The 26,109-nt window shown below is 38.0% G+C and overlaps 1 long non-coding RNA gene across 1 annotated transcript; it reads right to left on the reverse strand.

Moving 5' to 3' along the window:
• Positions 1-505: 505 nt before the first annotated feature.
• LOC122673303 lies at positions 506-21,092 on the reverse strand. Its single transcript, XR_006334662.1, has 3 exons — positions 21,038-21,092; positions 2,802-2,804; positions 506-598 (listed from the first exon to the last, which is right to left on the reverse strand). It is a non-coding gene; the product is annotated as an uncharacterized LOC122673303 (long non-coding RNA).
• Positions 21,093-26,109: the final 5,017 nt, after the last annotated feature.

A 26,109-nucleotide genomic window follows, 5' to 3' on the forward strand; every position in this document is an offset into this window, starting at 1 on the left:
GAATCAGTGATGCCATCCAGCCATTTCATCCTCTGTTGCCCCCTTCTCCTCCTGCCCTCAATCTTTCACAGCATCAGGGTCTTTTCCAATGAGTTGGCTTTTGCATCAGACAGTCAAAGTATTGGAGCTTCAGCTTCAGCATCAGCCCTTCATATGACTATTCAGGGTTTATTTCCTTTAGGATTGACTGGTTTCATTTCATTGCTGTCTAAGGGACTCTCAAGAGTCTTCTCCAACACCACAATCCAAAAGCGTCAGTTCCTTGATGCTCAGCCTTCTTTATGGTTCCATCTCACATCTGTACATGACTATTGGTAAAACAATAGCTTAGACTGTATAGACCTTTGTCAGCAAAGTGATGTCTCTGCTTTTTAATATACTATATAGGTTTGTCATAGCCTTCATTCCATGGCTACAGTCCCTGCCCACAGTGATTTTGGAGTATAAAATCTGTCACTGTTTCCACTTTTCCCCTATCTATCTGCCATGAAGTGATGAGACCAGTTGCCATGATCTTAGTTTTTTTGAATGTTTTGTTTTAAGCCAGCTTTTTCACTCTCCTCTTTCACCCTCATCAAGAGACTCCTTAGTTCCTCTTCTCTTTATGCCATTAAATTGGTGTCATCAGCATACATCCTTCTACTGCACCATCTTGGGCAATGCCTCCAGAATGGAATATTACTTAACCATAAAAAGGAACAAAACTGGGTCATTTGTAGTGATCTGGATGAACCTAGAGTCCTTCAGACCGAGTGAAGTAATTCATAAAGGAAAAATATTGTATATTAATGTATGTATATGGAATCTAGAAAAATGGTACTGATAAACCTATTTGCAGGGCAGAAATAAAGACTCAGATGTAGAGGATGGACTTGTGGATGCAGCAGAGAAAGGAGAGGGTGGAATGAACTGAGAGCAGCATTGAAATATGTACATGACCATGTGTAAAATAGATGGCTAATTGGGAACTGTTGTCTAATACAGAGAGCTCCGCTTGGTGCTCTGTGATGTTCTAGAAGGTTGGGATGGGTCAGAGTGGGAGGGAAGTTCAAGAGAGAGAGGAGATATGTGTACATATAGCTGATTCATGTTGTTATAGCACAGAAACTAACACAATACTATAAGGCAATTACCTTCCAATTAAAAAATAAACACCAACCATAAACTCAAATACTAATCCTTTCAATGGTCCAGTGGGGCAGACATAGAGGTTGAGTAATTTACCATGGAAGAGTAGAACCAGGATTCAAACCCAGATCATATGGCTTCAAGTTCTGAACCTATTCACTTTTTCAGTCATTAGAGGCCAGACTAGCCAACAGTTTCAATTTTATGAATTATCAGGTTTATGTTCTTGGTGTTCTGTGTGTGTGTGTGCTCAGTCATGTCTGATTCTTTGCAACCCCATAGATTATAGCCCACCAAGCCCCTCTGTCCACAGGATTGTCCAGGCAAGAATACTGGAATGGGTTACCATTTCCTTCTCCAGGGGATCTTCCCAACACAGGAATCAAACCTGCATCTTGCATCTCCTGCCCTGATAAGTGGATTTTTTACCACAAGCCACCTGGGAAACCTTTATGTTCTTGGTAAAATCACTTAATCAGAATTAAACTCTGAACCTAAATTTTCTAATCTATAAAATACTAACTAGGTAGTTTTTACATGAGATATTTTAAAGATCAAATGAGGTGATAATCTCATTATTATTTTAGTAGTTATTGTGATCATGCTTAATCCACCACTACATAACTATTATTAGTCACTAAATATATTAATTATATGTTACCATTAATTTGATGATTAACACTCACAACTATGGGTGCTTCATTAAAAGTATTGCACATTGTTACTATTTTTAAGAGGCTCTGTGTAAAGGAAGATTTGTCATCTATTACTGACTACTCTGGTTTGGCTCTGTCTCAGCACTCAACAAGAACAAAGAGAGCGAGAAGGACAAAGGGATCAGGGTAAGTGCCAAGAAACAAAGAAATGGCTTGGAAATCCATTCTGAGTCATGGATGGCTCTCAAGAGGGAGAGCCAAGGTTTATATTGCCACCATCCCAGATCCTTGTCCAAGAATAAAGGCCATTTTCTGCCATTTTGTTTTGAAGTTTGGAATAAAAAGTACCAAAGATGATCTAAATGGGTCCAGTACCCTTTACTAAATCCTTACTTTGAGAATAGTATAATCCAAGTATAATATACATATCCAGGCAAGAATATTAATAAAGTGACCTCAAATACATAAAATATTAATCACAAAATACTGAAGTTCACCACCAATTAAGCATAATCATGGAAGTAAAACCTTACCATCTCACTTCAGCTGTAGAATACCTGGACACTTGATTGACTGACCTCATACCTGGGTTTGTTCTCAGAATCATGGATCTTTATCAGCTCTGCTTCCCTTTTTCCAACTCCTACACATCTGGGAAAACCTCAAGGTATTTTTCTAGCTAAAGTCAAAACCTCAGCTGGCTGCATGCAACATTTTTTTTTTCCTCATCAGCTCCCACTCCAAAAAGCCTTAATCCAAAAATGAGAGTTGCCATGGTGACTTGTTGTAGTTGCTAGAAGGTTTTGTAAGATGCAGTCATCCTCTTTGTACATTTCCGTTTTCAAATTTCCAGCAAAAAGAAAAATGAAGTTTTCCTTTGTTAGAATGGGAAATGAAGTGTTTAGCAAATTTGTAAGCAAGTGACAGAGATCTGGGGAGTGAGCACATGGGACACTGGATCCCACAAAAGAGAGCCTTGAATACTGATGGCAGGGCACATGTCTTTAAAGAAGATACCAACTCAGAGCACAGAGTCTCCTGTGCTTTTTAACTTGAAATGAACTTCTCAGTTTCCAGGGGCCTAAATAAATGACTAATTAAGCCAAAGAAGATCTCTCATATGAACTGAAAGACCAAGGGCCCACAAACTATGGCCCACAGGCCAATCATGCCTTGCCATCTGCTTTTTAAATAAAGTTTTATTGGAACCCAACCATGTCCACTCTTTCATGTGTTGCCTATGGGTGCTTCAACAGTACAAGAGCAGAATTCTGTGGTTGCACCAGAGAAGCGTGTCACCTACGAGCAAAGAACATTTGCTATCTTGCCCTTCAAAAAATGTTGGCCAATCTCTGCTAGTGGGCTGGGAGAGGCAAAGGAGCTAAGAGAGTGAGAGGGTGACCAAGCCCACTTTGAAAGTCTATTTGAATGTTTACCTCTTGTTCCTTGTGAGTGTGCTAAGTTGCTTCAGTTGTGTCCACCTCTTTTGTGACCCCATGGACTGTAGACCATCAGGCTCCTCTGTCCATGGGATTCTCTAGGCCGGAATACTGAAGTGGGTTGCATGTTCTCCTGCAGGGGATCTTCCTGACCCAGGGATAGAACTGGCATCTATCTGCATTGGCAGGCAGGTTCTTTACGACTAGTGTCACCTGGGAATCCCCTTAATTTTTCCCTAATGCATTATTTACATTTAAATCTAGAGCTCTAAACCATGGAAGAAAATCTCTTTACCTTTTGTTTCAGCTTAGGTCCTCTAAGAAGCAGTTTGCCAACACAGTATTAGGCCTGTAAGAGGTTCATTGGTGAAAATCCTTTATGTAGGGCAAAGGGGAGGATGCTGGAGAAACCAGGGAACCCTCAGGAGGACATAGCAGGTCTGAGTCCTGTGGAAGGAGAGAGAAAATGAAGGAGTTCTGCTAGGAGGGGTCTAAGACCGCAACACAGCTCCAGAAGTTCTGGGGCAAACCCAAAGAGAGTCTGCAAGCTCAAGTCACCCACAAGGAGAGTCCTGCCCTCACAGGAACAGCCTTGCCAAAAGCAAGCCCTGTGCAAACACAAGGGAGGATTTGGAAGGCAACAGTGGGGCAACGCATCCATTCCACTCCCCATGTTAGATCCAAGCAGTGCATTTTCATGGACCTCACCCTGCCTCATCCTGTTATATCAAGTCATATTTCCAACCTGCCCACAATTGTTGAGAGGCTGATTTGTCTACAGAGCACAACATTAAGTATGGTGATGGGGAAGAAGAACACAAAGGATAAAAAATTCACTAAGTTCAAAGTAGTTGGGAAAATCACTTTTTGGAACTGTTGGCAGATGGACAACGCAATGATCTCTGGATTTTCCAGCAATTGTTTGTTAGGTCCTCAGAGCATCTGAAAAACTCCCTTCCTGACTTTGTTAGGAGCTCTCTGACTCGCTGGACCACAGATCACAGGGTCTGTATTATGCTGGCTCTCTGATGGTTGTGCTCTAGGCTTCTCTCCTCTGCTGTTTAGATAGAGTGCATGCTGATGGAGGAGAGGTATCAAACATATGAAGTGGAACAAATGTCAGACTGCTTTCACATTCCCTATTATTATTCCTGCTTTACAGTGGGAACAAGCAGAGACGAGAAAGGGATTTTAAAAAGATGAATCCCTGTAATATTATTTCACAAGGCAAATTCTTGGCAGCTTCATGTCTTTTCTTTCTTTCTGCACCCAACTTCCTCTTGTTAAAATTTGACTGAAGAGTCACTATGACCACCAGTTGAACACTAAAAATGATACAGCCCAGATTCACTCCAAGAATGCCAAACTCTTGTTAAATAAACATGTGAGTGGACTAGGGTTAATATTTACAGTGTATTAGTGCTGTCTCTTAGAGCAGCTTAAAAGGATGAGCTGGAGTCTCAAGAATTTGTGAATTACTGTTTTAAAAAGTAGAATTCTTCTAGAATACACTTTAGTTTCAGAATTAAATGACACCTTTCTTCCATGAAGGAAAGTCAATAGGTCAGTCTCCTTTCGTTGTTTTCTTACGGATACCGTGGAGATCAAACCAACACACGCAAATGTTTGTTCATCTCGAATCTTTGTCACCTTTCTCAAGCCTGTGTCTCTCACTGCCATTTGACAGAGCCCTGTTCATCCTTCTCCCTCCAATTCTAATTGTTACTAGGAAGAAAATAGAGAAAAGGACAAAGAACTTTCTGTTTCCTGAAAGCCTGGTCGCTTTCAAAGTCTCCTATCTCTGCTTTATGATTTTCTTGTCTCAGCAACAACTTTCCTAATAATAATTTGATGGTAGAAATTCTTGCTAATTCTATAGTAGATTAGTTGCTTCAGTTGTGTCTGAAAGAAAGAAAGCAAGCTCCAAGTATCCAGATTCTAATTTATCAACCACTATACAAAAAGCAGTAAGAACTACATTCATGAGCTTGTATTTGCAAATATGTTTTTAAGGTCAATCATACATACCTTATGTAAGATGCAGAATTTACTGATAAGAGTAATTTGGTTAAAATGCATGCTAAAGTTGGACCTCCCACAGTCCACCACCCACAACACCCATCCCAGGAGGAGTAAGGGTGTGGAATTCAAATTTATGAAGATAAATAAAACATGAATAATTTTAAAATATCACAATTAAAATTAATAAGTGATTATAGCTGTCAATATATAGAGAACTCTCCCCTTAATTAATAGGTTTGAAGTTATTTCTCACATCCTATTTTAGAAGAAATATACATATCTGTGGGCTTCCCTGGTGGCTCAGTGGTAAAGAATCCACCTGCAATGCAGGAGACCCGGGTTCGATCCCTGGGTCAGGAAGATTCCCCTGGAGGTGGGCATGGCAACCCACTCTAGTATTCTTGCCTAGAGAATCCCCTGAGGGGTCACACAGTCCATGGGGTCGCACAGAGTCAGACACAACTGAAGCGACTAATCAGCAGAGGCATACATATCTGTGCCCAAACATTCGTACAGATGTAGCTATCAATAAATTACTGATAAAAGAGAAATCAACAGATTCTTCTCCTGTGCTGAATTCTATCTCATTTGAAGTCAGTGGTTGACAAAATTTTGAATTCCTTCATGCCCTTGGAATTATTTTTCTTCTTTGTGTTCCATGTTTTGAAACCATCTACCAATCAAAGGAATGGACTTAATTAAATAGAAATTCATTTTTTTCCATTTCTGTTCATCAAGAAATATGTAAATATCATCAGAGCTTTCATATAGCTCATTGATAGTAGCTTATCAACATGAGTTGATATAATTGTAGCCCATAGATGAGGGACAAGGTTTATGCAGTTGCTGAAGCAGCTTTATTGTCAGTAGGCTTACGGTTTCCATAAGGTAGTTTTAAAAAGTAATGAACACCGCCTGCAGGTCTTCATTACTAACTTCATAAATCCCTGAAGAGCTCAGGACACTGTTGAGAAGTGTTATTCCAAAGACAGAAGAGCTGTTTTTCAAGCTTTTCCCCACTCCAATACCCAGGAGCCACAACCCACTCATAAGTAACTATTGATCACACTGATAGGTTATAGCCACACTGTCCATGGAGAGGGATGCACCAAAATCTTGGGGAGAAAGAGGGCCTGTTGAGAGAAGAGAATGTGCAAGTTGAAAAAGTGTCATGAGTGACTCATACAACCTTCATGTCACCCCCTGAAAACAACTGCTTTTGTTGTTGCTTTTCAGAGTTAAGTCATGTCCAGCTCTTTGTGACCCCACGGACTGCAGCACGCAAGGCTGCTCTGCCCACCACCATCTCCCGCAGTGTGCTCAGATTCACGTCTGCTGAGTCGGTGGTGCTAGAAGTGATATAATCTCTCAACAGAAAGGCAGTTTATATATTCAGTTATGAAAATTAAACCCTTTTTATGAATCTGAGATGAGGCTAGACTACTACGGGATTTCTCATGACCTGAAACATTTGTTTTTCTGTCTTTTAGAACAATGAAATAACAACTTTTTGTCACTTCTGAAGATGGATCACTCTGAGAAGAATGCACGCTGCTCCAGAACAGAGACTGAGTTTGAATATTACTCAACACCCTTTAAAAATACAGCAAAAGGGCCTTTTGGGTACTGCAGCCAAATTTCACCACAAGTTCCTCGGCATGCTCCTTTCCTTCCAGCTCCTGGGTGGCCTTTTGCTTGGGAGGCAGCTACTTTGAATTTCAGATGCTGAGACACAACAGTGTCAGGACACATACTGAAAGCGGGAGGCAAATCTTCTCGTCCACTTCCCTGTTATTATGAAAAAGGCCTCCCAAAGTTAGCATTCCAAATGAAACTGTAAACTTGAAATCCACCAATCTATTTTGAAAATGGTAGTCTCAGATATACATGAAACTGATTTTGTTGAACTTTGATAATCTGCCAGCGTCTTCATCATATTTTCCAGGGAGCTTATTATTAGCTGTTCTCAAAGTACATGTACACCTTGAATACATTACAGTAATCCCCATAGCTTTATCTTTCAAATGGTTTTGAGCTAGAGCTTTGGCTAATTTTATTTTCCAGTGGAAGTCTAACCCTGCCAAAGACTCAAAGTTGGAAGTATTCCCAAAACCAACCTTATTTATTTTCAATACATTATCTTACTCAGCAGAGTTTTGATAAACATAAGAATTGTGCAGGGTTTTAAGCTTGTAGCTTATGAAATAAGTTTCAGGTAGTCCATACTTTGCATTCAAGAGGATAAGAAAGATATAGCATAGATGGAGCTAAAACCATGCAGAAGGTAGCATAATTAAGCTGACTTCCAAACTGAACAAGTAATTAAGTTTAAGCCTAAATAACAAAAGGGTTATTATTGAAATGTCCTATGTCCACTGAACTTTTTTACATTTGCATCCCCTGCATAGACAACATAATTATACAGAAATGCATTAGCATAATAGACTACAGGACACATATGGCACTGAAACTTCTTCATTAATCTGAAACTGCTTTCACACATGAGTAAACTGCTAAAACACTAGATAGTTAAATAATGGCAGATTGAGGACTTTGAGTTTGATTTCTTTCCATTTCTTTCCAATATCTAATTCCACATGAAGGTCCAAAATGCTTTTGATCTTTGATCAAAAAGTATGAGAATTGGAATTTGAAGTAGTAAATCTGGGCTGGGAAGAACGTAGAAATTAATGATATAGACCGAGAACTATTTATTGTATGTGCTGTGGTTGTACTACTGTGTAACTTGTCAGCCTCCTCAGTCTGGGAAAAGGTGTTGAATTAAAGCTCATTAAAACAAAATATCAATTATTTATTGTCAATAAAAGACTGAGCCCATGTGTTATGGAATTAAAACTGACATTGCCCACTCTGAATCTACCTGATGCTCTTCCTCCACTTTGGAAAGAGAATTGAAAAGAATTTTCTTTAAAATCAGACATTTTTGGTGCCATGTCAAGTCCTCGATATGATTATATTTTAGAGATTTACTAAAATCTTATAAAGTTTATTTCATTTATTAGTGTGTGACCTAAGTCAATTCCATGTCAGTACAATTGTGACAAATAATCCTCCAAAGAATGACGCTTCATTAAAATATAAAAAAGAGTAAACCTAAAATACACTTTAAGGCACCTAGTACTAGCTGCATTATGCTGATATTGGTTTTTTATTATTATTATTTTTTATTGTTGGAGTATAACTGTTTTACAATGTTGTGCTAGCTTCTGCTGTAGGACAGAGTGAATCAGCTATGTTTGCACAGATCCCTTCCTCTAGAGCCTCCCTCCCACCCCCACCATTCCACTCCTCTAGGTCATCATAGATCACCAAGCTAAGCTTACTACAAGCAGCTTCCTACAAGCTAGGTGTTTTACACATGGTGGTGTTGAAATTGGGCTTTATTAATACCCTCTATGAGTTCCCTGAGGACCCTAACAATAGCTTATTTACTATTAACATTCACAGATCATTGTAACTCAACAATCTTAGATCCACATAATATTAAGTATAAAAATTTGTGTTCAATTGAACTGCATTCTTTTGTTTCTAAATGTCTGCACTGGACTAGACATAGATCAGATGTATGCATTCCAATGCAGAAATGATCAGAAAAGTAAATCGAAAGGGGATCTGTTGCCATTTTCTGAGGACAGTGATGGCTCACAGGGAGAAGAATTAACTGCCCAGTAAACCTGCTCGAGTACAGACGTGACATTGAAAAGTGGCTTCACAGGCACGGATCACATTTCCCAGCCTCCACTGCAGGTAGGTGGGAGAAGATGATTAACCCCCATTGGATTTCTCTGTGTGTGAGAAATAGCATCTCTTGCGCTGAGCAACTGAATTTTGGTGCTTTCAATTATTGCAGCAGCTACTCTGAATCTAATAGAAACCACAAAATATCGCTGTGCCTACTGGTCTTTTTAATGAAACTTTGTACACAAACATTGTTTTCTCCTGGATACCTGAGCTGGTAAGGTTAACAGTATGTCCCTGAGGAGTTGCAACACTGCTTTTGAAGGACTGTATTATGCAACAGGATTTGCTACTTTTGGCTGAATTCACTATATCAAAGTGACTCCTCTGACTTTTCTGCTGGTGGCAGATCTTTGAAATGCTTATTCCAATCTTTAGAAAAACATCATTATTTTTCTCTTCAATCAAGCACAGGTAGCTGTCTCCTCACTTTCCTCTTTCTCCTCTTTCATTCTCCTTCTGTCACCTATCCCTACTTGGATTCTCTAAATACTTACGGAAATGTCTTTTTCTAACCAAAAGCCCTAATTTAAAAGAAAGAAAATTTAATTTATTTATTTTAATTGGAGGCTAATTACGTTACAATATTGTGGTGGTTTTGGCCATACATTGACATGAATCAGTCACGGGTGCATGTGTCCCCCCCATCCTGAACCCCCCTCCCAGCTCCCTCCCCACCCCATCCCTCTGGGTTGTCCCAGAGCACCAGCAAAAGCCCTAATTTTGACCACATTTTTTGTAATCATTGTTTTCTATATCTGATGAATTATTGACAATTGAAGAAGCAAGAATTAGCTTGGATTTTACTTATGATTATGTTGAATTCCCCACTACATTTAAAACATAGGGGAATTTTTTTTAATTAAAAAATAAAACATAGGGAATGCAGGCCTGTCAATGATATCACCTATTGGAAAGTATTACTGTGGTGCTGATCCTTTAATGAGACAGTAAGTAGGCCGCCTTTGGAAACTGGAGTCATTCTTTGATGTTATAAAGATGTACAAATCAAATTTCCTTTGTACATATTCAGCACAAGTTCAGATTTATGCCTTTAATAAAGCACAGCAGTGATCTGGTTGCATATCTGAACACTGACAATGTGCAATAGAATTTTCCCTGTGGGTGCTATTTGCCTGCAAGCCATAAGAGGAAAAGGCTGCATGGTCCCCATAGAATAAAAACATTTTCCAAAATCCTGCTGGGTAAGTCAACAGTGAAATGGACTTCTAATGAGGAATTGGGTCGTTAGAAATTCTGTGATCATTTTATCTGTAAACATTTGTTGTTGGCTAAGTGCTATCACACTTCAAGAAATGATAATATCTTTACTATTTGAAGGAAATCTCGTTCCCTTTATACCCTGAAACCCTACCCAGTAATTCCCATCTAGCTCTTCTAATCAATGAGCTGTGCTTAACACACAGCTATAGTACTAGTAGTGGGATCTAAGGCCCTGAACATCTCATGGTAGATGATAAGATTCTGGGTAATTTAGGGAAATCTTGCCTTTCTAGTTCTATCCTTCATGACACAAGCTTCCCTCCACTTTAGCACACAGACACATGTGCACACTGCTCTCCAACTCTCTGAGCTGTTAGCACTTACTGAATATATTCTTATATAGAATTGCATTAGTTCCAGGTTGACTGTCCTTTCCTCCAGAAAGCTTTCTCTCACGGGTTTCGTATTCTGAGAAGAAGAATGATACAGAGATTACTCTGCCAGGAGATTTTTAGAGTCCTCTTAGGATCGATATATGATGGGAAAAAGGGGAAAAAAACGAGATTGGACAGAAGGGGAATTAAGTGTGTGTGTGTGTGTGTGTGTGTGTGTGTGTGTGTGTGTGTTCAGTAGCTCAGTCCTGTCCAACTCTTCGCAATCCCGTGGACTGTAGCCCTCCAGGCTCCTCTGTCCATGGGATCCTCCAGGCAAGGATACTGCAGTGGGTTGCCATCTCCTACTTTAGGGGATCTTCCTGACCCAGGGATTGAATCCACATCTCTTGTGTTTCCTGCATTGACAGGCAGGTTCTTTACCACTGAACCACCTGGGAAACCCAAGGGGAAGTATAGCTATGATAAAATGTCAGCAGAAACCTGAGCTGACTCCAAGGGGAGTTTTGAAGCTGACCTTTAAGTACTGTCCTGAGCTGGGAAAGGATGTCAGGAATTTGTAGCTCAGGTCCACCAGGCACTGGCCACAGAGCACCCAAGGCAGGAGGCATAACCTTAAGTGAGACAGCTTTCAGCAGTCAAGGCAGTGTATGAGGGGGGCGTGATGCCTGGAGGACTCTCAGCAACTGATGGGACCCATCACTCCTTTTGGAAGGGTGATCAGGGAGCACATCATGGCATTCACCACACACTTTCCCTTGCTCCACTATATCCACTTCTTAAAATGAAAATACTTCATCCCAAACTTCATGGAATGCAACTAAATCGCCATATAGAGAAAACTGTGTAGTCTTAAATAGATAAGCTGAGACTCCAGAATAAGAAGTTGGAAGATAAATAATTTCAAACAAAGAGAAGAGAAGATATTAACAAAATGGAAAACAAATATATAATGGAGAGGTTCTATTTCACAAGTCATTGAAAAAGCTGTTAAATTAGGTTGATGGAAAGAGAAAGAAATAACCAATTTCATCATGAAAAAAGCTGACATTATTACAGATTTTATAGAAAAAATGTTTTAATTTGTATGAGATAAATTCTTAAAACATTTTAAATAACTTTAAAACATTTTAATATTGAATTACTCAGGTCAGTAATTTGAAACTTTCTACCACAAAAACTCCAGGTCCAGGTTGTTTCATTGCTGAGTTCTACTGAACACTGAGAATATATCTAATGTACATAGACTTTTCCCAAGAATTAAAAAGTATTGCAATTCTCAACTGATATTAAGAATTAGCATTGCCTATATAGAAAATCCAAGTAATGTCAGTAAAAGAGAAGACAGTGACAGACAATCTCACTCAAAAGCAAAGATACAAAAAATTTATAAGATACAAAAATTTCTAAAGTTCTCAACTCAGAAGCAGCAATATTCAAAGTAATACTATATCATGACAAAAGTGGGTGTTATGTTCATCATAAATTTGGTTTACCATTGGAAAATCAGTCAATAGGAACTTTTTATGATAAATAACCAGTAAAGATATAATTCATAACTTCTAAACTAGTTGAAGCAAATGAGAGAATTTTTTGAATCTTGATATATTGAAGAGGACAGAAAAGGGTGGAGGAAGGGAAAAGCATTGGAATAAAAGAACACACAAAATAAAATGGTGGAAGTCATTTAAAATATATCAGTAGTCATTCCTTATACAAAAGCACTAACTTGCCAGGTAAAACAGAAAATTTGTCAGATTAGAAAAACTGACAAATCAAGAAATAGTAGTACCAGCATATTGTTTAAGTGTGTAGAATAGCAATAAGAACTGAAAATAAAAGCCTCTAGTTGTTGCCTTTGAACAGCTGAACTAGAACTGAGAAGCAATGGAACAAGCAATTTCCTTCTAGTTTAATTTTTTTTACTAAGTGCTTGGAAATATCTATATGTCACTACTAATATTTATGAATACTTAAGTATCATCTACTGCCAGATATTTCAACTCTTTTCTCATTTTAAAAGATGTTTAAAATTTGTTGTCTTCTTTTTAATGAGTTTGAGTTTTAGTCCTTCTCTATTGCCTTATAACTATGGAAACAAATTCTTCAGGGAGATTTAGAAGAAGCAAAGTTATATTCTGGCTTTCAGCATATTTTGAAATTAAATTTCCTATAATGAATTATTGTTTTAAAAATATGTTTTCCTTATTTGCTGACCAGGATCATATGTCAAAGACACTGAAGTTTCTCTGATAGTTTCAGAGACTCAAGCCAAAACACAGGTTAAGGGTCTCATTCTAAGTAAGCCCAATGATAATCACTGAAGCCTTATATTTAAGTGAGTAGTTATAAATTAATTGGTTTATCTAAATATCCCATAAGAAACTTTCCAAGAAGTAGGATATAAAACGCAGAATATGAGCAGAGGGAGGATTATGTATAAAACATATATGTTTACCAGTAATTTTTCCTGAATTGTGGGCAATTGGTCAGAGAGACCTGATAAAGAAACTTTTATATTATCTTTATTTAGAAAAAAAAAAGTGTATATTTCTATCAATAGAACACGTTATAGATGAACTATGACACATTTTAAACAATGATAAATAGCAAACACATATAATGCTTTCTACATGCCATATCCTCTGAGCTGAGTGATTTTATACATAATTCATTAATATTCACAAACTATGAAAAAGTTGCTAAAATTATACCCATTTTGTAAATGAGTAAACTGAGAGGAGGTGTTAATAATTTTTTTTCAAATTCACCCAGGTGGTAAGAGGTGAAGCCAGGTTTGAACCCAGGACTATGGCTGCAAAGTCTGTGCTCTTAGCCACTGTGGTATAAAGATAACACATAAACATTATGGAAAGCTAGAAAAGTAAAAGAAAAAGTCACCCATAATCTCATATAACTATTGTATATTTTGTAGTCTTTCTGTCTTTTCTATATTCATGATTTTGTAACATGATTATTATAGTACATATTCTGCACTTGGTTTTCAGCAGTTAACATATCTGAACTATTTTCAATGTTTTGTATAATTATAATTCAGTTTGAAATTGAAAGTGTTAGTCACTCGGTTGTGTCCGGCTCTTTGCAACCCCATGGACTGTAGCCCACCAGGCTTCTCAGTCCATGGTATTCTCCAAGCAAGAATATAGGAGTGGGTAGCCATTCTCTTCTCCAGGGGATCTTCCTGACCCAGGGATCGAACCTTTGTCTCCTGCGTTGTAGGCTAATTCTTTACCATCTGAGCAAGTTTATACATTCATATTATTCAATCCTATGGATGAAATGAGGCTTCCCTGGTGGCTCAGATGGTAAAGAATCTGCCTGCAGTGAGGGAGACCTGGGTTCGATCCCTGGGTTGGGAAGATCTCCTGGAGGAGGGCATGGCAACTCACTCCAGTATTCTTGCCTGGAGAATCCCCATGGACAGAGGAGCCTGGTGGGCTACAGTCCATGGGGTTGCAAAGAGTAGGACAGGATTGAGCGACTAAGCGCACATGGATGAAATCGTTGGACATCAGGTTGGATCCAGTACTTTCCCACTGTGTGTATTTAAACCTACCTTCCGCATCTTTATGGATGCAGATTTTGCCATGCTTCTAATTATTTCACTAGGAAATATATGCAGATGTGGAATTATTGAGTAATTAAGTGCAAATTCTATAATCTACCTTTCAAAAAATCTAAAATGTTTTGAATTTTTCTTAAGCACTCTGTGTTGCTAGGTTGTTAATTCTTAAAATCACTGATAACTAAATCCCACCATTTCCATTCTCCCTTGCAAATAGGTTACCGTCAATTTCCCAGTAGCTCTGCATGGAGCTCACAGATTAGAAATCCCAATTTATAAACTTATTAAAAATCACTGATCTGAACATTTTTGAGTCTGGTAATAATGTTATCAAGTTACTTTATTTTTGGCACATAGACAGAAGAACACAATTTCTGCCAGCACAACAGAGTCCTTTTGTTTTCCCAGGGAAGATTGATACTGATTATTTTTATCATTTTAAGAAGATTCTGTGGAGAGGTTGCCTAGCCGTGGCTGGACCAAGCAAAGGTACTTTGAAACTATACCCATTTTAATTGTATTTGCTCTATTCTAAAAGCTGAAAAGCTAGAACTCCAAAAACCTAGGTATGTTAACCAGGTGTTTGTTTTTTTTTTTTTTTTTAATGTTCTGAATTACTGAAGCAACACATACTCACACAATAAACAACTTTTTGCTCTAGATCTAGTATTTTGTGAAATTATAGGAAGATAATTTTAGAATTGGAAAAGAACTTAGAAATATTCATTTTGTCCGCTCATTTTATAGATGAAGAAAATGAAGCTCAGAAAGCTTAAAACTTTTTTTTTTTTTTTTTTTTTGTGGTCAGATTTACATGGGGGATTAATGGCAAAGTTAGGCTAGAACTGAATCTTCTTATTCCTGTTTCCCCTCTGTGTCTACTTTTGATATTGGAGAAATGATACAGTTAAGTTCAAAAGGATTAAATCTGGAAAAAAAGAAAAGGCCTTTAATCACAGGACTCAGGCCCCATTTATATCAAGAGTATAGGATATTAAACAAAATCTTCAGTAGAGGAGAAAAGGTAGGTTGACAAATTGTTGATGTGTCTTGGTCATCATGTGGCCAAGATCACATGGCCATAATGTTAATTTAGGTCACAGATTACGGTAAGGATAATCTAGTATACCGTTAGTGATAACAGTCTTTCTCAAATTATGTAAGGTAGAGCTTATTGTTAAACTGTTTTTAATATTTGCTTCTCAAGGGAATGATTCATTAATGTAGGCATCAGCTAATCTTAATTACTTAAAGTTAGATAATACTATCTAAGGTGAAGACCTGTCTGAAAGTGTAAAGAGGCTGTGCCATCAGCGTAATAAACTGCTGCTCAGTGTAACCTGTGGGCTGACAACATAGGCTTCACCTGGGAGCTTTTCAAAAACACAAACATCAGCTCCACCTAGGCCAACTGCAAGTAGGGTACAAGAATTCGTACTTTCACAAGCTCTCCGGGTGATTCTCATACATGCTAAAATTTAAGAAGCATTGTTCTGGTAAGTGTCATTTCAACCTTTTTTGCACATTGGGATGACATTGGAACCTTTAAAAATACTTATGCCAGATTCCCATCCCAGATTCATATTTAATTGCTCTGGTGTGTAGCCTGGGTATTATCCTGGTTAGAATCAACACTCCAACAATTCATCTACAGCATTTGTGTTGCTTCTTCCTGATAAAATTAATGAAAATAGATGTCAGCCTACCCAGCTCCACCAAGGTTTAGAACAGGTGTCTGCAAAGTGACTGGATACAAGTAACCACTGGAAGATAGGTGTAAAGCATTAGAACCTTTCTTAGTATTAGAAGATTTTATTGATAATATAATAACACTGTAAAATTAATAAATATTTTTACAAATATAGAGGATACATACTAAATAGCCTTAATTATCAAAGTTCATGATATAGAATGATGGTTTTCAAACTTCAGTATGCACAAAAATTACCTAGAGAGCTTCTGGAAATACAGATAAATTCAAATATCTTGAGTTTGAGTCCAGAAATCTAACACTATAAGCTATACCCCAGATGATTCTTATGTAAATATTCCATAGACTACTCTTTAAGAAACACTCATTTAGAGCCAGGCTTTGTTTCAATTAGAATAAAAATGGAGAGAGTTCTCTGGAAAGACAGAACACACATTCAGGGCCTCAAGGGTCATAGGACTTCAGTGGGATCTTCATATTTAAAGACATGAACCTCAGTGCTGAAGGATATCAGCAATTCAAAGGGGATAGTTTCCTGGGGCTAGCCCTGGTTACATAGATAGCTATGTAACCAGGAATATCAATGAAGAGTTTGACAATGAGAAGTATAACTCTTAAGCAGACTATAGTGGTTCTTACTGGTTGTATTATAGTCCTGCAGAAAACCAGTGGAATGAAAAATTGAGTATAAATTTGCTTCTTTAGCCTAGAATCAGAGTAAGGAGAAATAATTATAGTGTAAAGTTTTAACAGTTTCTACCTTCAAATATGATAGGTGACATACTGCCAAGAATATGGGAATAATAAAATAAAATATAAATTATATATAAACAGCAATTAAAATATAGAGATTGTCAAATTGTATAGAAACAAATCCAGCTATGTGCTTCCTACAGGAAACCACTTACAAATGAGAAAAATATGCAATAAGATGTAATGCATATTAATACTAATTAAAAAAACCTGGCGTTAGACTGTTTTGGAACACTAGATTGCTATATGCAAAAAATGAGCCTATATCTTTATCATACACCATATACATGTAGCTGAAAATGAATTATAGATGTAAATATAATGGATTAAATTTTTAATCTTCCAAAATACAGAAAACAAATCTTCATGATCTTGAAGGAGGAAAAGAGTTGACAGAATATAAAAAGTATGAAGTATTTTTAAATGTTAACTTATATCATTAAATTAAATATTTTTCCTCCTCAAGATACATCATTAAGAAGATGAAAAGATGAACCACAGACTTGGAGAAAATATTTTCAAAATCTGTATCTGATAAAGATTTTATATTTTAAATATATACAGAGAATTATTGAAAGTTAATAACTGAAAGACATGCAACCCAGTTTTTATTTTATTTTTTAATTTATTTATTTTAGTTGGAGGCTAATTACTTTACAATATTGTATTGGTTTTGCCATACATTGACATGAATCTGCCACAGGTGTACATGTGTTCCCCATCCTGAACCCCCCTCCCACTTCCCTCTCCATCCCATCCCTCTGGGTCATCCCAGTGCACCAGCCCTGAGCACCCTGTCTCATGCTTAGAACCTGGACTGGCAATCTATTTCACATATGATAAGATACATGTTTCAATGCTATTCTCTCAAATCATCCCACCCTCACCTTCTCCCACAGAGTCCAAAAGTCTGTTCTTTATATCTGTGTCTCTTTTGCTGTCTCGCATACAGGGTCATCATTACCATCTTTCTAAATTCCATATATATGTGTTAATATACTTTATTGGTGTTTTTCTTTCTGACTTAATTCGCTCTGTATAGTAGGCTCCAGTTTCATCCACCTCATTAGAACTGATTCAAATGCATTCTTTTTAATAGCTGAGTAATATTCCATCGTGTATATGTACCACAACTTTCTTATCCATTCATCTGCTGATGGACATCTAGGTTGCTTCCATGTCCTGGCTATTGTAAACAGTGCTGTGATGAACGTTGGAGTACACGTGTCTCTTTCAATTCTGGTTTCCTCGAGTATATGCCCAGCAGTGGGATTGCCGGGTCGATTGGTAGTTCTGTTTCCAATTTTGTAAGGAATCTCCACACTGTTCTCCATAGTGGCTGTACTAGTTTGCATTCCCCCCAACAATCACTAGTCACTGTTTAGTAGCTAAGTTGTATATGACTCTTTGCAATCCCATGGATGGCAGCACGCCAGGCTTCCCTGTCTCCTGGAGTTTGCCCAAACACATCTCCATGGAGTTGGTGATGCCATTCAACCATCTCATCCTCTGTTGCCCCCTTCTCCTTCTGCCCTCAATCTTTCCCAGCATCAGGGTCTTTTCAAATGAATTGACTCTTCATATCAGGTGGCCAAAATATTGGAGCTTCAGCTTTGGCATCAGCCCTTCCAATAAGTATTCAGGGTTGATTTCCTTTAGGATGGACCGGTTTGATCTCCAAGGGACTCTCAAGAGTCTTTTGCAGAACCACAATTCAAAAACATCAATTCTTAGGGTGCTCAGCCTTCTTTATGGTCCAGCTCTCACATCTGTATATGATGACTGGAAAAACCATAGATTTGACTCTACACACCTTTGCCGGCAAGTGATATCTCTGCTTTCTAATATGCTTCCTAGGTCTGTCATAGCTTTTCTTCCAAGGAGCAAGCATCTTTAAGTTTCATGGCTGCAGTCACCATCTGCAGTGATTTTGGAGACCAATAAAATAAAGTCTGTCACTGTTTCCACTTTTTCCCCACATATTTGCTATGAAGTGACGGGACTGGATGCCATGATCTTCATTTTTTGAATGCTGAGGTTCAAGCCAGGTTCTTCACTCTCCTCTTTTACCCTCATCAAGAGGCTTGTTAGTTCCTCTTTGCTTGCAGCTGTGAGAGTGGTATTATCTGCATATCTGAAGTTGTTGATACTTCTCCCAGCAATCTTGATTCCCGCTTGTGATTCATTCAGTCTGGCATTTCACACGTGGTACTCTGCATGGAAGTTAAATAAGCAGGGTGACAATATACAGCCTTGTTGTACTCCTTTCCCAATTTTGAACCAGTCCTTTGTTCCATGTCTGGTTCTAACAGTTGCTTCTTGACCTACATACAGGTTTCTCAGGAGACAGGTAAGGTGGACTGGTACTCTCATCTCTTTAAGAATTTTCCAGTTTGTTGTGATTCACTCAAAGGCTTTAGTGTAATGAAGCAAAAGTAGATGTTTTTCTGGAATTCCCTTGCTTTTTCTATGATCCAGCAGATGTTGGCAATTTGTCACTAGTCATTAGGGAAATGCAAATGAAACCACAACTAGATATATGATACACAATATAATAGCTGAAATTTAGAAAATTAACAATATCAAGTACTATGGGCAAAGATGTGCTGCAACTTATATTCTCATATATCACTGGTTAAAAGGGAAAATGGTACAACAACTTTGGAAAACAGTCCAGCAGTTCCATATAAAATTAAATATATATTACATGACTCAGAAATTCTACTCTGAGTTATTTCCCTCCCCATGAAAATAACCATGCATTAAACCAAGACTTGTCATGGACATTCATATTAGCTTTACTCATAATAGCCAAACACTGGAAACAATTCAAACTTGTCAAATACTGATGGAAAAGCAAACTGTGCCATATCCATAGAATGGATTACCACCCAGATGTAGAAAGACAGGAATTATTGGGTTGGCCCAAAAGTTCATTTGTCTTTTTCCATAATATATTACTTACATAGGCAGCAGCATGAATTAATCTGAAAAGCATTTAGAATTCTAAATAAAATAAAGGAGACATAGGAAATTGTTTGATTTAATTCATATGAAATTCTAGAAAATGACAAAACAGTAGTGACAAAAATATGTCACTGATGGACAGGAGCTGGGGCTGAGGACCTGACTATAAGATGCACAGGGGAACTTGCTGAGTGATGAAATGTTTTATAACTTGATTTGGCAGTGAGCAGTTTCATAATAGTATACATTTATCAAAACTCATCAAATGGTACAATAAAATGGGTGAATTTTATCACATGTAGATTAGACTTCAGTGCAATGTAAAAGAAAAAAAACTAAAAAAATAGTTGGCATGAGACTGGCCATTTCTTATGTGCCTTTCTTCTGGCCATAGAGATTGTTTCATGAACTGTTCCTTTTATCTGAGACAATCTAATGAATATTGGTCCTGCCTTTATGTCACTGTGAGGGGGAGCCAGCCTGAGAAGGAAGCCATAGTCTAAGATTTCACACTTAATCCTTATAACTATCCTAAGAGACAGGTATTACTATCCCACTTTATAGATAAGAAAAATGAGGGTTAGAGAGACTCGTTTTCCCAAAGTCATGTAACTAGCAAGTGGTAAAGCATGGCTTCTGCCTCAGTTCAGTTCAGTTCAGTTCAGTTCAGTCACTCAGTTGTGTCCGACTCTGCAGCCCCATGAACCGCAGCATGCCAGGCCTCCCTGTCCATCACCACCTCCCGGAGCTTACTCAAACTCATATCCATCGAGTCGGTGATGCCATCCAACCATCTCATCTTCTGTCATCCCCTTCTCCTGCCCCCAATTCCTCCCAGCATCAGGGTCTTTTCAAAAGAGTCAGCTCTTCGCATCAGGTGGCCAAACTATTGGAGTTTCAGATTCAACATCAGTCCCTCCAATGAACACTCAGGACTGATTTCCTTTAGGATGGATTGGTTGAATCTCCTTGCAGTCCAAGGCACTCTCAAGAGTCTTCTCCAACACCACAGGTCAAAAGCATCAATTCTTCTGTGCTCAGCTTTCTTTATAGTCCAACTCTCACATCCATAGATGACTACTGGAAAAACCAATACCTTGACTAGATGGACCTTTTGGCAAAGCAATGTCTCTGCTTTTTAATAAGCTGTCTAGGTTGGTCATAACTTTCCTTCCAAGGAGTATGCATCTTTTAAATTCATGACTGCAATTACCTTCTGCAGTGATTTTGGAGCCCAGAAAAATAAAGTCAGCCACTGTTTCCACTGTTACCCCATCTATTTGCCATGAAGTGGTGGGACTGGATGCCATGATCTTAGTTTTCTGAATGTTGAGCTTTAAGCCAACTTTTTCACTCTCCTCTTTCACTTTCATCAAGAGGCTCTTTAGTTTCTTTTTCACTCTCTGCCATAAGAGTGGTGTCATCTGCATATCTGAGGTGATTGATATTTCTCCCAGCAATCTTGATTCCAGTCTGTGCTTCATCCAGCCCAGCGTTTCTCATGATGTACTCTGCATATAATTTAAATAAGCAGGGTGACAATATACAGCCTCGACTTTCTCCTTTTCCGATTTGGAACCAGTCTATTGTTCTGTGTCCCGTTCTAACTGTTGCTTCCTGATCTCCATACAGATTTCTCAAGAGGCAGGTCAGGTGGTCTGGTATTCTCATCTCTTTCAGAATTTTCCACAGTTTATTGTGATCCACACAGTCAAAGGCTTTGGCATAGTCAATAAAGCAGAAGTAGATGTTTTTCTGGAACTCTCTTGCTTTTTCGATGATCCAGCAGATGTTGACAATTTGATCTCTGGTTCCTCTGCCTTTTCTAAAACCAGCTTGAACATCTGGAAGTTCACAGTTCCTGTATTGATGAAGCCTGGCTTGGAGAATTTTGAGCATTACTTTACTAGCGTGTGAGATTAGTGCAATTGTGCAATAGTTTGAACATTCTTTAGCATTGCCTTTCTTTGGGATTGGAATGGAAACTGAGGTGCCAAATCTCATGCTTATAACTATTATTCAAGGGAAAAAAGAGCACAACATAGATCTATAATTTTAGATTTTTCATATACTATTGAAAATATGTTATTGTGACAGCCAGGACAATATCTGTATTCTCAATGTGTATAATTAAAGAGAAAATTTTGAAATCACATGACACTTTGTTCTAAAACCATAGTATACATTGATAGAAATCTCTATTGTTACAGGTCATACATGCGTAATTACTAAGCTGTTAAAGATCATTTAAGTTGCATCAATAACAATACAGATTGAGAAAATAGTTGCAATGGAAGTAAAAACAAATCAGGAAAACGGATTTCTTTGTTTCACATAAGAATCTCATACACAGAAACAAGCTCAAACACATAGTCTTTTGAGATGCCCTGTATGGATTGTGACATGAAAAAAGTGGAAAAACAGGACCCTCCTCAGGTATGTTGAGGGAAAAAAGGATCACAGTATGTTATATTTAACTAAGCCTCCTGACTGAGTTAGTTTATGGCTATATTCTGAGTGGCATAATGATTTGACTGTCATTGTTGTACAAAGGAAACTGCTTTAAGTTTAGCTGTGTACTGTGGTCATTATGCAAATATGATCCTTCTGTATCTAGCCTAGTCTAGTTTGCAAAATTAGATATGCCCAGCCATGTTTCTGAAGCTCACTAAATCATTCTACAATAAATACAAATCCAGAATTACTGAGAGAGAAAAGCTGGAAAAAAATCTAATGTCTGAAGCTGAGAAAGCAAAATATCCAATGTAGAAATACATTTTCTTTAAGAGAATGGCAACACTGTAAATAATCATGATCAAAAGACACTTTACTTAGAATACAATACCCGGGCATATATGTGGACATATATACTCTGATCTAAAGAAATCAAACCATTGTGTTCCCAAAGCACAGAACTTTTGTTCTTTCACATTTAAAATATTAGCATTATTAGAAAATTCCTTATTTAGAAACAAGGAAATTAGAAATTCCTTATTTCAGATTGAAAAACAATTTGCACTTAACCAAAGTCATTCATCTTTATATACTCAATAAAGTATCGCCAGGCTTCAACAGTACATGAACCATGAACTTCCAGTTGTTCAAGCTGGTTTTAGAAAAGGCAGAGGAACCAGAGATCAAATTGCCAACATCCATTGGATCAAAGATATAGCAAGAAAATTCCAGAAAAGTGTCTACTTCTGCTTTATTGACTATGCTAAAGCATTTGACTGTGTGGATCACAACAAACTGTGGAAAATTCTTAAAGAGATGAGAATACCAGACCACCTTACCTGCCTCCTGAAAAATCTGTATGCAGGTTAAGAAGTAACATTTAGAACTGGACATGGAACAACAGACTGGTTCCAAATCAGGAAAGGATTACGTCAAGGCTGTATGTTGTTACCACACTTATTTAACTTATAAGCAGAGTACATCATGCAAAATGCTGGGCTGGATGAAGCACAGACTGGAATCGAGATTGCTGGGAGAAATATCAATAACCTCAGATACGCAGATGACACCACTCTTATGGCAGAGGGTGAAGAAGAACTAAAGAGCCTCTTGATGAAAGTGAAAGAGGAGAGTGAAAAAGTTGGCTTAAAACTCAACATTCAGAAAATTAAGATAATGGCATCCGGTCCTATGACTTCATGGCAAATAGATGGGAAAACAGTGGAAACAGTGGCTGACTTTATTTTTCTGGGCTCCAAAATCACTACAGATGGTGACTGCAGCTGTGAAATTAAAAGATGCTTGCTCCTTGGAAGAAAAGTTATGACCAACCTAGACAGCATATTAAAAAACAGAGACATTTCTTTGCCAACAAAGGTCCATCTAGTCAAGGCTATGGTTTTTCCAGTAGTCATCTATGGATGTGAGAGTTGGAATATAAAGAAAGCTGAGCGCTGAAGAATTGATGCTTTTGACCTGTGGTGTTGGAGAAGACTCTTGAGAGTCCCTTGGACAGCAAGGATATCCAACCAGTCAATCCTAAAGGAAATCAGTCCTGAATATTCATGGAAGGACTGATACTGAATCTGAAACTCCAATACTTTGGCCACTGATGTGAAGAACTGATTCATTGGAAAATACCCTGATTCTAGGAAAGATTGAAGGCAGAAAGAGAAGACAATAACAGAGTATGAGATGGTTGGATGGCATCACTGTTTCGATGGACATGAGTTTGAGTAAGCTCTGGGAGATGGTGATAGACAGGGAAGCCTGGCGTGCTGCAGTCCATGGGGTCACAAAGAGTTGGACACAACTGAGTGACTGAACTGAACTGAATGTACTGCATTTTATGCAGACCCAAATAAAACAGTTATCATTTCTTGAGCACACAGCATGTTCTTGGCCTTATTCTAAGTGCTGTATGAATTCATGTAATCCTCATGATTTCCCTTATGAGTTAAACAGTATTATTATTCTCCTTTACAGATGAAGAAACTGAAGTCCAGAGAGGTTAAGCTGTCTGGAGTCACATAGCTGTCAGAAGTTAAAGACAGGATTTGAGCCCAGGCAGCCTGGTTACAGACTTCCTTGGTGCCTTAGATGGTAAAGAATCCACCTGCAATGAGGGAGACTTGGATTCGATCCTTGGGTAGGGAAAATACCCTGGAGAAGGGCATGGCAACCCACTCCAGTATTCTTGCCTGGAGAATTCCATAGACAGAGGAGATTGGCAAGTTATAGTCCATGGGGTCACAAGGAGTTGGACACGACTGAGTGACTAACACATTCACAGGCAGGTTATAGCGATTTCACACTTTATAACTAGTCTGAGCTAATTCTTCCCTAGGTATGATATTGTGTGTGTGGCACGGGGGTGGGGGGCGGTGTGCCTTCTTGGTCTGTGGGGAGTACTTTGCCATTTCAAAACATTTTTACATAAAATTTACCACCATAACCGTTTTCAAGTACACAGCTCGGTGGCATTAACTACATGCATATCATTGTGTGACCATCATCACCCTCCACCTCCAGAAATCTTTTCATCCTGTGAAACTGAAACTGCATCCATTCAATAACAACTTCTCATTCTTTTCTCCTTCCCTCTGACCCCAGGCACCACCATCCTACTCTCTTTCTATGAATGTGACCACGGTAGGTACCTCATAGAAATGTAATGGTACAGTACTGTTCTTTTGTGACTGACTTATTTCACTTAGCATGATATCCTCAAGTCTCATCCATGTGAGAGCACGTGTCAAAATTCTTTTCTTTTTAAGGTTGAATAGTATTCCATTGTCTGTATTTTCTACATTTTGCTTATCCAATCATCCATTGATGAACACTTGGGTTGCTTCCCCCTTTTGGCAATTATGACTAGTGCTGCTATGAACATGAGTGCACAGATATCTTTGAGCTTCTGTTTTAAGTTCTTTTGTATATATAACCAGAAGTCTGATTGCTGGGTCATATGGCAGTTCTATTTCTAATTATTTTGAGGAACCATGGTATTGTTTTTCATAGCAAATGCACTTATTTTACATTGCCAACTATAGTGCATAAAAGTTTCAATTTCTCTACATCCTTGCCAACACTTGCTATTTCCTGGTTTTTTATTAGAAGTCATCTTAATAGGTATAAACTGGGTATGTTTTTAAGTTCTTGGAAGTTTCTAGATTCTGCATTTTGAGTTATGACATATACTGCAGAGAACTCTATTTTGCTTTGAAGGTTTGCCATGACCATGTCCTCTGCTAAGAAAGAGGTAATAGACATCACACACCATAATTTGTACCAGATGGACCTTCAGGAATGGTGATTTCATGCTTTATATATGTGATCCTGCTCATCTGGCCACAGTTGATTGGACCAAAGAATGGCACTTGAGCCATAGGTGGACCAGGTGTTTTGATGCAGAAGAGGTGTTCACAAAGGGCCTTGAACCATATCTCTTCTCTCAGTTTCCGTCCCACAGTCTGCCTCAGTGACTGTCTCCATTTATAGAATTAAACTCACAAAACTTGAGGTTCACAGGCTCAGTTGGTCCCTCCTGGCAGAAGAAGTAGAAGCAATAGTAATAGAGATGAGGTATTTGAGACACCATAGTAATGAAACATTTATAGGCACAAGCTCTTCAAATCTGACCAATGACCAGGTCAGCTGAGCTTTTTAGTGATTTTTATTGATTTTTCTTAGACTTCAACATCCTTTCCCCACAAACACTGTGATCTCTGATACCCTAAGCACGCCTCTCTTCTTTGCAACCTGATAATGGCCAGTATGGAAGCTTCAAACAAAGAAATAAACATATTCATTAAAACAAAAAATGTTTTGAGTTTTATAAAGTCATTCTTTTATTAGATTTATCATTATACCTTTTATTATATTTATTATTATGTATAAGGTCATTCTTGATTTTTAAGTAACTTAAAAACAATGTAACTTTATGTTTCTGTTTGGTGTTGTTTTGACAGCATATCTCAAGATTTCCTTTTTTCATACCTAGGAAAATCAGAAAGAA

This window comes from Cervus elaphus, chromosome 17 (assembly GCF_910594005.1).
Source record: "Cervus elaphus chromosome 17, mCerEla1.1, whole genome shotgun sequence".
NCBI classification, from domain to species: domain Eukaryota; kingdom Metazoa; phylum Chordata; class Mammalia; order Artiodactyla; family Cervidae; genus Cervus; species Cervus elaphus.